This window comes from Opisthorchis viverrini, assembly GCF_000715545.1.
Source record: "Opisthorchis viverrini unplaced genomic scaffold opera_v5_286, whole genome shotgun sequence".
Classification (NCBI taxonomy): Eukaryota; Metazoa; Platyhelminthes; class Trematoda; order Opisthorchiida; family Opisthorchiidae; genus Opisthorchis; species Opisthorchis viverrini.
Window position 1 is genome coordinate 610,340 of NW_008751933.1, and position 13,855 is coordinate 624,194.

The 13,855-nt window shown below is 43.4% G+C and overlaps 1 protein-coding gene across 1 annotated transcript in view; it reads right to left on the reverse strand.

The window, feature by feature from the left end:
* Positions 1-10,755, reverse strand: part of T265_09432 (hypothetical protein) — a gene marked incomplete at both ends in the record, with an annotated part of 22,627 nt that extends 11,872 nt beyond the window's left edge. Inside the window, one exon of the mRNA XM_009175486.1 lies at positions 10,692-10,755. The remainder of the gene's footprint in view (positions 1-10,691) is intronic.
* Positions 10,756-13,855: the final 3,100 nt, after the last annotated feature.

The following is a 13,855-nucleotide window of genomic DNA, read 5'->3' on the forward strand; positions in this document are numbered from 1 at the left end:
TAAACATTTTTCAGCGTGGAAAAAAAACGAAATGCATTGGAACCCAAAGAAAAATTACAGGTGACAACAAATTTTCAAGTAAAATTTCGTGAAGTTGAGCGGTATCCAAGTTTTAGAGGTGAGAAGGAATACCTTCAAATCTGTAGAACGCAGATTCGTAATATTTTGTGCAGGTTAATTAGGCTTGCAGTGTCTCACATAGATATCGAATAAATAACGGTTTAGGAAAAAGGACAGTAGCAGTTCAGCTGCCGGTGTTGGGATCAAACCACAGGCCTATTAATCGAGGAAACAGACTATCTGTAAATAGTACTCATTTGTCCCAACTAGCGTTGCTTCACAGTTAAATTACAAATGTGGAAAACTGAAGAGAATGGAGACCATTTTAATTGGAACATTGAAAAGAGCGGGAATTTCGGACAGAATCCGGAGGAAGGGTGATAGAGTAGTTTACCCCTTAGGTGTCACATACCACTCGTAAGTAGTACTTTGGAGGACGGTTTAAATCAAGTCAAGTTGAAGGAACTGAGCTTTCGCAACATGTTTCAATGAATTTGATAGTAAGTAAGAAATGGATGGAGCCTTTTAAAGAGATGATTAACGAAAGTTGAGCTAATTGGTGATTTATGACATACAAACAGTTCTTTGGCATGCTAGTGACAAGGAAAACTTGGTTGTTGGTCTGTCTGATGAACTTAGCAGTTGGATTGCAAAAGTTTCATCACTAATCGAGCTGACATCCTCAGTGCGAAGTTGGGTGGGGTGAGTGGGGAAGCATTATCGATTTGGTAGATAGATGTAAAACAAAGCGGCAGCTGGATTTCTGAACGACGTCAAAGTGGGTTTTTAAACATTTTTTCAGCGTGGAAAAAAGCGTAATGCATTGGAACTCGAAAAATTACAGGCGACAACAAATTTTCAAGTAAAATTTCGTGAAGTTGAGCGGTATCCAAGTTTTAGAGGTGAGAAGGAATACCTTCGAATCTGTAGAACGCAGATTCGTAATATTATGTGCAGGTTAATTAGGCTTGCAGTGTCTCACATAGATATCGAATAAATAACGGTTTAGGAAAAAGGACAGTAGCAGTTCAGCTGCCGGTGTTGGGATCAAACCACAGGCCTACCTGTCAGTAAGTTCACACCTTAACCCCTGAACTATCTCGACCTCGACGTGAAAGATGTCTTGGAGAAAATTTAACTTAGTACAACAAGAAGTTGAGACACCGCGGCAACCTCGGCAGTCTACCCCAGGCGACGAGAGGTCTGGACATTGAAGAATGTACGAAGGGATAATGAGGAAACAACTGGGATCTGGGTGAAATGTAACTTACTTGTCTAAGACTCACAAAGAATATTCGTTAGACATTTATCGACACCGCCATCAAAGTCCAGGAGCGTAATCAGGATGTTCTAAAAATACCAATCTGACCTCGTCTGCTTCTTCCTTTTTCATCAAGGCAGCCTTAATCAACTACATGTGATATTCAATTGCAAACGACGCTTGCCACCAATTTTGAAAGCAGTGAAGAGAACGGAGCTGCAATCGATCGGACGTTTGAGAACTGGTAGCCTCCAGACTTATCTTTAACAAGCAGGGCGTGATGACTCAATTGATTAGAGGGCAAATTTACTGACCGGAAGGTCCGTGGTTCGAAACCGACCTCTGCACCTCGACTTCCCCTGTCTCGGCTTGAGCAACCCCGCGCTTCCTTCGGGTAGCATGGCAGCTATGCTCCGGAAGGGTGTCACAGCTGAACGACGAATAGGCAGGAATTTTACCCCAAGATATGCGCGAATCAAACTATTCGTCTAACTGAGCAGAGAGTTTTCTCTACAGGCTCCAGCTTAAAAGTTCACTCTCTGTTTTTACAGTGAATTGTAGCCTGAGGAACCAATATCAAAGCGGCTTACTCGCGGAGAACTCGTAACAGTAATGATACGCAAGATGGGAACAAGAGTACCCTGGTGACTTGCGTATTCTTTTGATTGAATTCGGTAAAGTGACATATGGTCGTTTAACCCAACCAGGTTGGTTCCCAAAAAAATTACTCAAGAGAAGTACGTACTCATTAGTGCGCACCCACCGCAACAGTTCTTCATAGTGTCTCATTCTAATGAGCAATAGAGTTTTCATTTTAAAGATAACCTTGATAGTCCATATTGCCATCCTGCCTCATCCTGCAGAGAGAATAGTTCAGTTCCCATAGTAACACAGAGCTTCGGAAACTGTCACACATCGTCCAACAACTTTTCTCTGGAGAACGCTCATCATAGCACAACTAGGGGTCCACCTCGTCAGTACCCACCTTCTGGATACGTATGTGAGAGATGTTCAGCTACAGCACCGTTTTGATGCCTAACTGCCATACCATCCAAAGGTTGCACGAGGGCTAGGATGCTGCCAGGTTGCCTAAGCCCAAACAAGGGAAGTCGACAGACAGAGGTCGGATTCGAACCAGGACCTTTCGGTTAGTAAATTCGCGCTCTAACCACTGAGCCATCTCATTCCGTTTGAAATCAGAGATAGCAGACATCTCACCCATCTGCCGCACGAATCGACGTCTGTTCCAGAACATAACTGGCCACCTACAGTCCAAAATGTGAACCAATACCAGTGAGTGAAATCGATACGAACCGCAAGTCAGTGGAACTCGATCGTTCGACGAGATGTATCGAGTGTCGCCCCTTAATCATTCGAAAGTCGTTCACAAAACCCTCGGGAATGCACAACATATTACAGTCAGGCGGCATTAAATACCACTCAGTTCTCAAAAAAGCACTTGAAGGGAAGGATATTAGCTTGGCCAACCAGTGATCCCTCACAGAGAGAAACTCAAACGCATGGTTGAGGGTCACTTATTTCTGAGTTTTAACCAATAACATCTCACCTTTTATCCCCTCAGTCCCGTGAATTACTCATAAGCATGCTTGCCCTGAAAGATTTTGTCGAAAGAAACGCAAGGTCCCAATTGGAGTTTTAAAAACTCTCTGTAGGTATATATATATAGATTTCTAAAATTGTTATAAACATTGCTTGATTTTCAACCTCACGCTGGCCATCACTGTCACCCTCTTTGACAGCAATACACCAGTAATTCGTATTGGTGCTTAACTGCTACACAATAATGAGGGAGGAAAGCCTTGGTAAAGAGTAAAAGGAAGAAATGGTACCGGATTAGTGCAAAGAGGCCCGTGCACTTAAGGGAAATGTTCAAGGATGAGGTGCCTACATTTCTTAACACCAGTAAAGTAATTTCTAAATATCACAACGATTAAAGAGGCCAGCAATTCACAAAAGCAAAGTACTTGAACTTTGTTCTTGAAGGAAGATGTTTTTGGTTCCTCCTGTGAATCAACGGTGATCAACGTTTATTTTCTTTTCTGTTCTGACTACTCATGAATAGTGTGATTTATGCCAGTTTTAGTTTCCATGCTGCTCGTAATTTATGTCGACGCATTGTTGCCCGTCCGCCTTTGCCTGCAGGTTTATGTCACCTCCACCTATCTTCGAGCACCAGTTTTGACGGAAATACGGATCAACCGGTAATCGAACTTAGAGCACCTCGGATGGTAGGCGAGCGTGTTATTCGCTATACCGACTCGACGCACCAGGAGACTTTGCCTTTTGTATCACATATATACCACATCTGCCAGATAGCTTTTGTTGAGATTTGTTTTAAACGAACCCAAGCGCGCACTGCGGTTTGTCACGTGACACGAGCTGTCACATCACACTCCACGAATGTACTAATCCAGAAAGCCCCGCTGCCTCACTGACCGTTTTTCTGCTCCTGCCGACTGCGATATTATTGATCTTACGTTTTGCCTAATTCACGATGTCTATTAACCCGTTTGTCTATAGAAACAATTCTTGACAGTTCTCCATAGATCATCCACTGCCTTCGTCAATTTGTTCATACTGCCCAATGAATACGAACTGCGTATAAGCCGATAGCCGCAATCGTCCTGTGAGATCCTTAGCTGCCCGGATTTTACACCGTCCATGAGGTTACTGAAAACTCTCGGAGTGTTCACAACCAGTTTCTCTCTACTTACGGTTCATTAAGTAACTGCAGTCCCAAAGTTTCCATCAAAACTGTATGTTCTGCCTGAACAAAAGTGTTTAAAATTCGACAAATACACTCATTTGCATACCGGTTTGAATCTAACAGCAGACTCAGCTGAATTCCAGCTGGAGAGTAACATAAACCAGAGATTTCAGTTGAGTCTCTCGTGAAAACTGAATTGGTATACAGATGAGTGTATACGCCGAGTTCGGAGGAAGCGGTTGAAGGAACCTCATGGTTTGCGCCTACCTGATGAGCCCCAAAAAGGGCAAAACTGATCGTGCGTTGCCCATTGTTTTTCAGCCGATTTATGAGTAGTTCTCATTAAATGGGAATTTTTCTACGGGACCAACTACAAAAAACTGTTCAGATCCAGCATGTTTAAGTCTCCAGCATGTGCCAGATGGAGTTCCCCTCAAAACAAAGGGATGAATAAACACGCCACGGATAAACATTGTTTGATGATGCGTAATGCTTTGGACAACAGCAAAGCATAGATGTACAGCGGATCTACAAAGATTGCTCAGACGCTTGTTTATTTTAGAGTCGGATTATCGTCTACAGCAGGAGGTATCATCCCGGCTGCAAACAAACGACGGAAAACGTACACGTAACTATGGAACAAGTAACGAAATATGTATGAAAACCTCTCAAGAGCAATCTGTTTTTGATTGGTTACGATGAGCCATTATGTGGGATATATACGATGGGACCAGGAACACCTGAGAGCTGTCTCGAAGCTGTTAGCAAATGATGCATAGGAACGTTTTCGGGGGGGAGGCAGTGGAACGATAACAGTGGACAACATAACCAGTGATACAAATCCACATTATGCGGCACTGGCGTAACATATCAAAGGACCGGTGCGCGGACGACCGCGCATTGACGCTATCTCCTCGCATGATAAGGATGGAACATTTTCAAGCCGACTGCCAAGCTCGATGAACAGATCAGCTGCGACCTGATAACGTGACATACTTGTTTCCCTTCTTGTTGATATCTTACGCATTGGATTTACCTTCGAATACTCGATTCACTAGTGTCCAACATCGCGACTGCTATGAACGGAAGTGAAGGTGTGAGGAACTCTCTGTGTTGTAGGTCAGTTCGGACACCGGTTAGCGAGGATATGTCGACTCAGCAATGTGGCGGTCTTAGCAAATGAAGAAGTCAGGACGAAATCTTCGCATCGGAGGGATTTGGCTAAGTCAAATGACCAACTGAGTTTGTGAATCCAAAGAGGCACGGGACCGTGATCCGGGCAAGGACAAACACTACACTGCGTTAGTTAAAAACAAAGAATACTACTGAGGAGACACTTCAACATTTCAACTACAACCGGCATCACGGTTTGATTAGATACTATGGTAATGCTGCAGAGCAAACTGAACAAAAATCAAAAATCGCTCTGAAACGCACATTTGGTTAAAAGAATCCAATCCGTTCAGCTACCATGTGGTTTCAGCATAATAGACCAGTTTTCATAAGGACACCAATACAATGGAGTCCCGTTGCAGGATCCCATCAAAAGAAGTGTACCAAAACTGTAATCAGTAACTACAATATGTTATGCAACTTGTGATTAGTGCTTAATTTCTGGTTTAACTTGGCAAATGGTGAGTTTAGACACTCAAAACGATAGATCACTTGGTTGTGTCGACTTCTCAGCTAGCATGTCGCGAATTGAGCGTTGAAAACAGCCTTGCCACCTGACCTTATTGTGATTGGTAATCAACGGTACGACAAAAATTCGTCAACCTGCATGCCGAGACTGACAATGGAATCTCGTGTTATTTTAGTTCGACCTTCGTCCAATGGCTTATCTGCTGTAATGTACAACGTTATGTGTTCTCCATCCAAAATATTGGTCTATCTATGCAAAAAGATGCAGAGACAATTGACTGATTCCGGACAGGCTTTCCAGTGTCATCCGCACTCAATACTTACAGTCCTTCCCCAGGACCATACGCAGTCACGAAACAAATGATTGGCAACTGAGTGCGCATTGTGAAAAAACTACGGTTGAATTTATGTGGGCTCATCATCATCATCACCACCACCAAGGACAGCAACATCAGTTTTGACACTGATGCTTCACTGCCGTACAACCATAAGGTTCGTCTGACTATATACATACATATATATATATGATTATATTTAAAGCCCTAGAGTGAAAACAGAAAGAGTGCGTGAGGGAGGAGAACTAGTGCTGACGTATGTCAAGCGCTTTTGAGGTGCCTACCGCTCAATCAATCAGATAATATGGAAAGAAACTGACTGCACCAATACCACTGACACCGACTAGCCGCCATTTCTTGCAACGTCTCCAGTCAAACACAGACGCGGTCACGGGGACCCCATCTTGGAAGGCCTAAAACGCCAGCAACACCCAAACTCTTCGTGATTTCTCTCATACCCTTCAGCCGAGTCGTGCGGTTTGCGCCATTATGAAAGATGCACGGAAAACAACACTCGTCTCGGTAGACGGTGTTTCGGTATGCGTAACAGACGACTGAGTCATCACAACCGGTGGTGCCGGATGTTTTCTCCGATTGAAGTACCTGCAGCACAACCAACTACTCGTTTTCTAATCACTTCGTTACTAACACGCCATCCAAAACCAACCACGCTTCTGAGGCATCGGTGGTCGTAAACCTTAGGAGCCTCACACCATGTGTCCGCAGAGGCCATGTCTCGCACCCATACAAAAACACAGCCCTTACTGTAATCTGGTACACACGACCCTTAAGATCTGGTGAGATGTCTTAATGACGCCACAAGTGACGCAAATTAACAAACGTGATTCGAACCTTTGACATTCTTGCACTGACTTCATTAGACACACTTCCGTCAGAGCTAATATGACTGCCAGAGTATGTAAAGTTTTCCACAGTCTCTAGTGATTCTGCTTGAATTGTAAGGGATATGTTCTTAGACTTTACGTTCTCAAGGATGATCTTGCACTTTGAACGTGCAAGGAACATGCCAAAAGATGGTGTGATGGTGGTCAGTCTTGTGTTAAGGCTTGTGCTTTGCTTTGGTCTTCAAAGATGAGGGGATGTTATCTGCGCACTGCAGATGGACAAGGCTCTCACCAGCAACAATTTGAACATCGGGGTTTTGAATACCTTCCAGCGTTCGCTTCATTATTTCATCAGTGATACAGTTGAACAAGGATGGCCTGGATTCGAACGCATTTTAATCCAATTAATCGGCAACGCTGTGAACAACTATGAGTATGAGTCATCTTATTAACCTTATATATATATATATTTATCTTTTAATTTATTTATTTATTTATTTACCTTATTTATACCAAACCACACGGGGTTGCCCTCCAGTTTTGAGCCAGTCATGGGGTTTTTATACCACAAAGAAACAACTGCCTATGATGAGTAAATTCCTCCATAAAACAGGGATTATTATTCCATCATTAACACAAATTCAAGCATATCTCGAGTTGTTTCCACAAATTGCATCCCCATTCGTAAACCCACTCACACCGCAACAGTCACAAAAACAGTACGAATACAAGTTAGCCATAGTGCTCTTCACTAGCAGTTGGCTCCCACACACACATACAGGCTGTTCACATCCAGCCCATCGATGAAGTGTACGGCTGGAACTCCATCGAAATTCGCGAGTGGCTGACCATTCTTAAAGAAGGAATAATTCCTCTGTTATCGTACTGATTGGTCCGGGTATAATTTTCCAATCTCACCAAACAGTGACGCCCTGCGGTACAAAAGAACCCTCCAGAATGCTTGAGTGGGGAACGCCCAGTGATATTATTGCGACAGATTGAAGATACACATGAATTGAGACCGCATTGGCACAACAATTATCAGTGAGGTTTTCCAACAAAGTGTATAAAAATCGGCTGACGAACAATACGCCACAATGAAAGGTCAGTTCTCCGTCGAAACCGCCCAGTACACCGCCAGATCTTATTTTGTCAGGGATAGAAATCGATGTAAAAATAATATGCAATGATCATACCGACCGTAATTTCTATCTGCCCGTCCAAATTTATGTCTGTTTGTAGTTTTTGTTGTCGGGCGGGATAATTCAGCTTATATAACATCGGCCTCAGGTGAACCTGTTGAATGACCAGATGAGACACCGGACGTGAATCGATCACCCTACCAAGTACAGGGGATGCCGAACCATATGTTACCGGAAGTAAAAAAACATACTTCCAAAGTCCTATAGACTTTTCTTGTAACTCGAATTAGTAGTTTAAATGGTATTCCTTCCGTAAAACGTCACTATTTGAAAGTCAGGAGTGCTGGTTGTGAGTTCAGGAATTGGCTTTAAAAATATAACGGCTCATTAATTACAACCTTGGTAGCAGCAAATCAGCCACCAGGTGTGTGATGACAATATAATCAAATAGATTCTCGTTTGAACAGTCGTCTCCCTGTCCTGGCATAATTATCCTGGCGGATGGGGGGGCACTGGACTCGAGTTCCCAGCCCATCAGCAGCGCACATCATTGGATGTGACGCGGTTCGGACTCCAGACATCGCCTATGCGGGTCCAACTTTGATGTGAACTCGCCGGAATAATTACGCTAGAACAAGAGGACAACTGTTCAAACGAGAGTGATTTGAACGTGAATTGAACAAATCTGACAAGTACGCTGTACTTCGAAGTGCCGATTTTGGCCTAGTTCGATTACCAGCCATGATATACAACTTCAAATGTCTCACAATTTCGAGGACTTCAGAATGAAGCAGGCCACTTAGGTGGTGACTGGTGCTTTATCTCTGTCTAGATGAAAGTCAATGACATGGCTGATTAGCCATTCATGGGATTTAATCTGGAATGTTGCAGGGTTTTAAGGTTTGAGATATCCATGAAATGTGCATGGGCGACGAATCCAAGCAATAATGCGACAGCTTTGCAGCAGTCCGCGGCTCCTCAGCATAGATTGTCTCCATCTGTAGGGTGAAATGAATCTGAGATGGGCCTCGGCGATCCCCAGGTGCTTGCCCCAGCGAAAAAACTAGACGCGACTATTCCTGGCTAACCCAGGGGTATCCAAGGTTGCGAATAATCCGGTCGTCGACGGTTCTCTAATCGTGTGATTGGTCCATTTAACATCATCTCATCGTCATTTGGTCCATTTAACATCATCTTCATCATCATCATCATCATCACCCATCATCATTGTCGGCTGTAAGAACCGCGTACTTGTCGTACAGTGATCTTAGCTGCTACAGTTTGGTTCACCAGTGATTCGGGAAGGTGGGGGAGGTAGCTGCGCATTGGAAGCGCTGATAAACTGGTTCGTTTAACATCCTGTTACTCGCTTGCTAGGTCTTAGAAGTAAACTGACTAGAACACATACTTTTGAATACCTTGTGTGCATTCGTGGTCAGAGTGATTTTTTTTAGTTTTGGGTTAGAGTCTGTCATGCCGGTTCAGATCTAAATCGCTTGTTTCGCATACGCGCCAGGTCCCATCCACTCCATTTCATGCGAGGGCACTTTCCAGTTTTCATGTGTTAAAGCGGATTTACCCAGACGAAGAAGTGTATATTGCATCGTGTTTGTAGTTAACTACAGTTGCCATCACCAGTAAAGATCAGCCCTGAGGAGAGCCACTTTTGCTCGGCCGTTTGAGGAGGTCCTTCGTGATAGAGACTCCGCTTTTGGGCAAGAGATTACCGTTCATCAAAGTCGGCCACCTGAGTCTAAATTCAAACCAACTAGACATTTGTTTATGGATAGTTTCACAGCTTTCGATCTACATAGGAATTCGTGCGCTACGCAGTGCCGATGACTCCCAAGAAGGCCAGAGCAGATGTACAATGCCCCCTCGGTGTTCGGAAGTTGCCAGATGAAATACCGGTTGAAAATTCAAAACCCTACTAAAACTTCTAAGAATTCGAGGCATGTTCAAAAAGCGTGCTTCAAAACAACGCGAGTTAGAAGGTTATCAAGCGAATAGAAACTCAAGCTAAACAGGGTATGGAACCCCTATGGATGTTAGTCAAAAAGGTGTACTCTTCCTCATCGATAGCTCGAGAAAACAACATACGGCAGGACTAATTTTTTGGGCTTTTGCTAACAGCTGAGCACTTGGGTGATTTGGTTAGTTACCACTCACTTTTGACCTTGCTTTTATCGCGTTGATCCGTGTAAAATAGTCATAAAGTGAGTAGTTCAAGCGTTTTCTCTGTAGCTATTTTGTCAGTTAGAACCTAGCCTTTAAATGGACCAAGTTGTCTCAAAAACCTTTTCTTATAATTGTTTCGCATAGTGTATAGAACTGACCGGGATTCTTTTGTTAACAAGACTGACAACAGATGTCTCTTGCACTCAACAGACCCTTAACTTTCATGGTGAGGTGAATGTGAATTAACTTGACGACACCTGGCACCTGAAGACCGATGGCTTGTCATGAATTTTGTAAGCGGTACAAGATAATGACAACGTTCATATATCAGGGGCGGTAATGTTATTTTGTTAGCTTAAAACTCTTGGCGATGAAGTGGTCACCATGGTAAGTAGAAAGAATTATGGCAAGTTATCTGAATCGCTTAAAAATTTGACGACATAGCTAAAGTTTTTAAAGAAAACAGAACTTATACAGTAGTCTAAATAATTATCCACTTACTCTATCGAGCTTTACACGCCGGTGAGCTTTCTAGTCCACTTACATTCCATGACTCGCAGCAGTACACTCCAGTTTCACCACTAATATAACCACAACCAAAGCCGAGTAGTTTCACGGTTGAGATGGCCTTGAGCTGTTGATATGTCGAAGGCCGTCCAAACTCTTTTCTGATTGGGTGCTTCAATCTTACACACCCACGCACTGCTCGTGAAGACAGGCTAGCAGGAGCCCACAGGGTGTCAAATATAGTCCGGACACGAGAGGCGTGGGTGGAGAAGAGGATGAAGCGGCGAAACCAGGCTAAAAACCACATTTCCCACTGGGACACGCTTGACATGAATACAGCAAGTCAGGCATGGGAGTTCCTGTAATTATTACAGGCCGGCCACCTGTAATATTTGGTCTGCTATTGGACATCTGTCGATAAAGTATGAAATGAACCTCCTTACTGCTGGAACTCAATCACATTGAATACCCATTCATAGTGTTCATCTCGCTTGTTGAATCAACTGGCTGAAAACCTCAAAAAATGATGTTGTTTGGCCACGAGCCTTAAGGTGTGTACTGCGCTATCAAGACGGTCCGTTTTCTGATCATCTCACGCCCGTTTTTCTAAGCACAGGATCTTTGTCCGCTAATTATCAAGTACGGTCTGTAAGTCGATCAAATTAATAGCCTAATCTCGTGAAGTAAAAACCACGGATCTGTGATTGACTTGGTACCGATCAAGTCCACTTTCACGTTAGAAACTTGTGTTTTCGTCTGAACAAACAACAACAGATGAAAAGAGGCAATGTCCCAGTCTGATGAAGACCACTCACTTAGCGTAAACTCTACGTTCCAACTCAAGTTCAGAAAGTTAGAGAACACGTATTTGTCATTTTCATAGGAACTGCACCTACCTGATGGGCCCCAAGAAGGACGAAACCGGTCGTGAGCTGTCGAAGAGTTTTCAGCAACCTTGTGAGCAGTTCCCTAGTTTCCGTCAACATTATGATCTACTCGAACCCAAATTGGACTATTTTTCGAAAAATACACTCATTTGCAAATCAATTTGGTTTTCACGGGAGACTCAATTGAATCTTTCGTCTTTGTTTATGTAGGAAACGTCATGTAGCTGCATCGATCGAGCGCAAAATTCGTTTGCAAAGAACACTTGGACGATCAACCTCTGCTCTGTCTTATTCAGATCAAACTGCATATTACCTGAGTGACGGAGTGAGTCAAAACATATAAAACGATACGATACCAACAGAAGTGTTGATCCTCTGGCACCCAGAATGGCTTATTTGAAAACGACACACAAGCAAGACAGACCAGAATGCACACTAACTGTGAACATTAAGTCAGTTTTATAGAAGCAGCCCACTACTCATAAGGCTGCTGAAAACTACTCAACAGCCCACTACCGGTTCCGCTTTACTTGCGGTTCATCAGGTAGATGCAGACACAAAGTTTCCGTGAAACTCATGTCCAACGTGAAACCAAATTGCACAACGAAATGCACTCATTTGTTTACCAATTTATTTTTGACAGGAAACTCACATGAAACCCATGTGAATCTCTCGTTTATGATGTTCTTTCCCAACTAAATGTGCAGCACCAGGCCACCTCATGGTATATCTTGTGACTTGGGTGTAGAACATACATAATGTTGACGGGCACTGCGCAAAACCTGGTGCGCCTCAATATCAACTAACTCGATCGTGGTCTGCCGAGTATTTTCCAGCGACCTTAGGCCACATTTCGGATATCGTATGAACTGAAACATGAAACAGCCTACTGAACCGCGTTCATTTGAGATAGATGAGCGGTTTATCTGGGATTAAGGGGATCTCCCTTGAAAACCAAACTGATATGCAAGGAAACGCATTTTTCAAAGAATAAAAACAGGAGAGCTGGTAGATATGCGATTTCCAATATGTTTGCTCCTTGTTTCCATTGCGAAATATTTGATTCTAACTCAGTAAAAAAGACGAGGTACCTGCCAATACATTCCCGTGGATTAGCTGCCAGACCAGTCGATTATTCAGTTATGAACTGAGAAATACCAGTGCAGCGGTGCATACTACTCTCAAAGCATGCGAGTAGTCTATGGTCTGGTGCCCCGGCTCCGCTTCCGCATCTTATGGAAGGTGAAGTTTACTACTGAACTTGTGAAATCACTTTGCAGTGTTCGTTTACTACTGTTAGTAGTCGGTGAATGTCAACAAACTTCAAGAGGATGCGTGAGAATGCCTCGTTTTCGGTAACAATCAACAGCCCACTACCGGTTCCGCTTTACTTGCGGTTCATCAGGTAGATGCAGACACAAAGTTTCCGTGAAACTCATGTCCAACGTGAAACCAAATTGCACAACGAAATGCACTCATTTGTTTACCAATTTATTTTTGACAGGAAACACATGAAACCCATGTGAATCTCTCGTTTATGATGTTCTTTCCCAACTAAATGTGCAGCACCAGGCCACCTCATGGTATATCTTGTGACTTGGGTTCAGGTAGAACATAATGTTGACGGGCACTGCGCAAAACCTGGTGCGCCTCAATATCAACTAACTCGATCGTGGTCTGCCGAGTATTTTCCAGCGACCTTAGGCCACATTTCGGATATCGTATGAACTGAAACATGAAACAGCCTACTGAACCGCGTTCATTTGAGATAGATGAGCGGTTTATCTGGGATTAAGGGGATCTCCCTTGAAAACCAAACTGATATGCAAGGAAACGCATTTTTCAAAGAATAAAAACAGGAGAGCTGGTAGATATGCGATTTCCAATATGTTTGCTCCTTGTTTCCATTGCGAAATATTTGATTCTAACTCAGTAAAAAAAGACGAGGTACCTGCCAATACATTCCCGTGGATTAGCTGCCAGACCAGTCGATTATTCAGTTATGAACTGAGAAATACCAGTGCAGCGGTGCATACTACTCTCAAAGCATGCGAGTAGTCTATGGTCTGGTGCCCCGGCTCCGCTTCCGCATCTTATGGAAGGTGAAGTTTACTACTGAACTTGTGAAATCACTTTGCAGTGTTCGTTTACTACTGTTAGTAGTCGGTGAATGTCAACAAACTTCAAGAGGATGCGTGAGAATGCCTCGTTTTCGGTAACAATGTGCATATTTGTTGTTTTCTCTCGCAGCTAACGATGTGTAACTGCTTG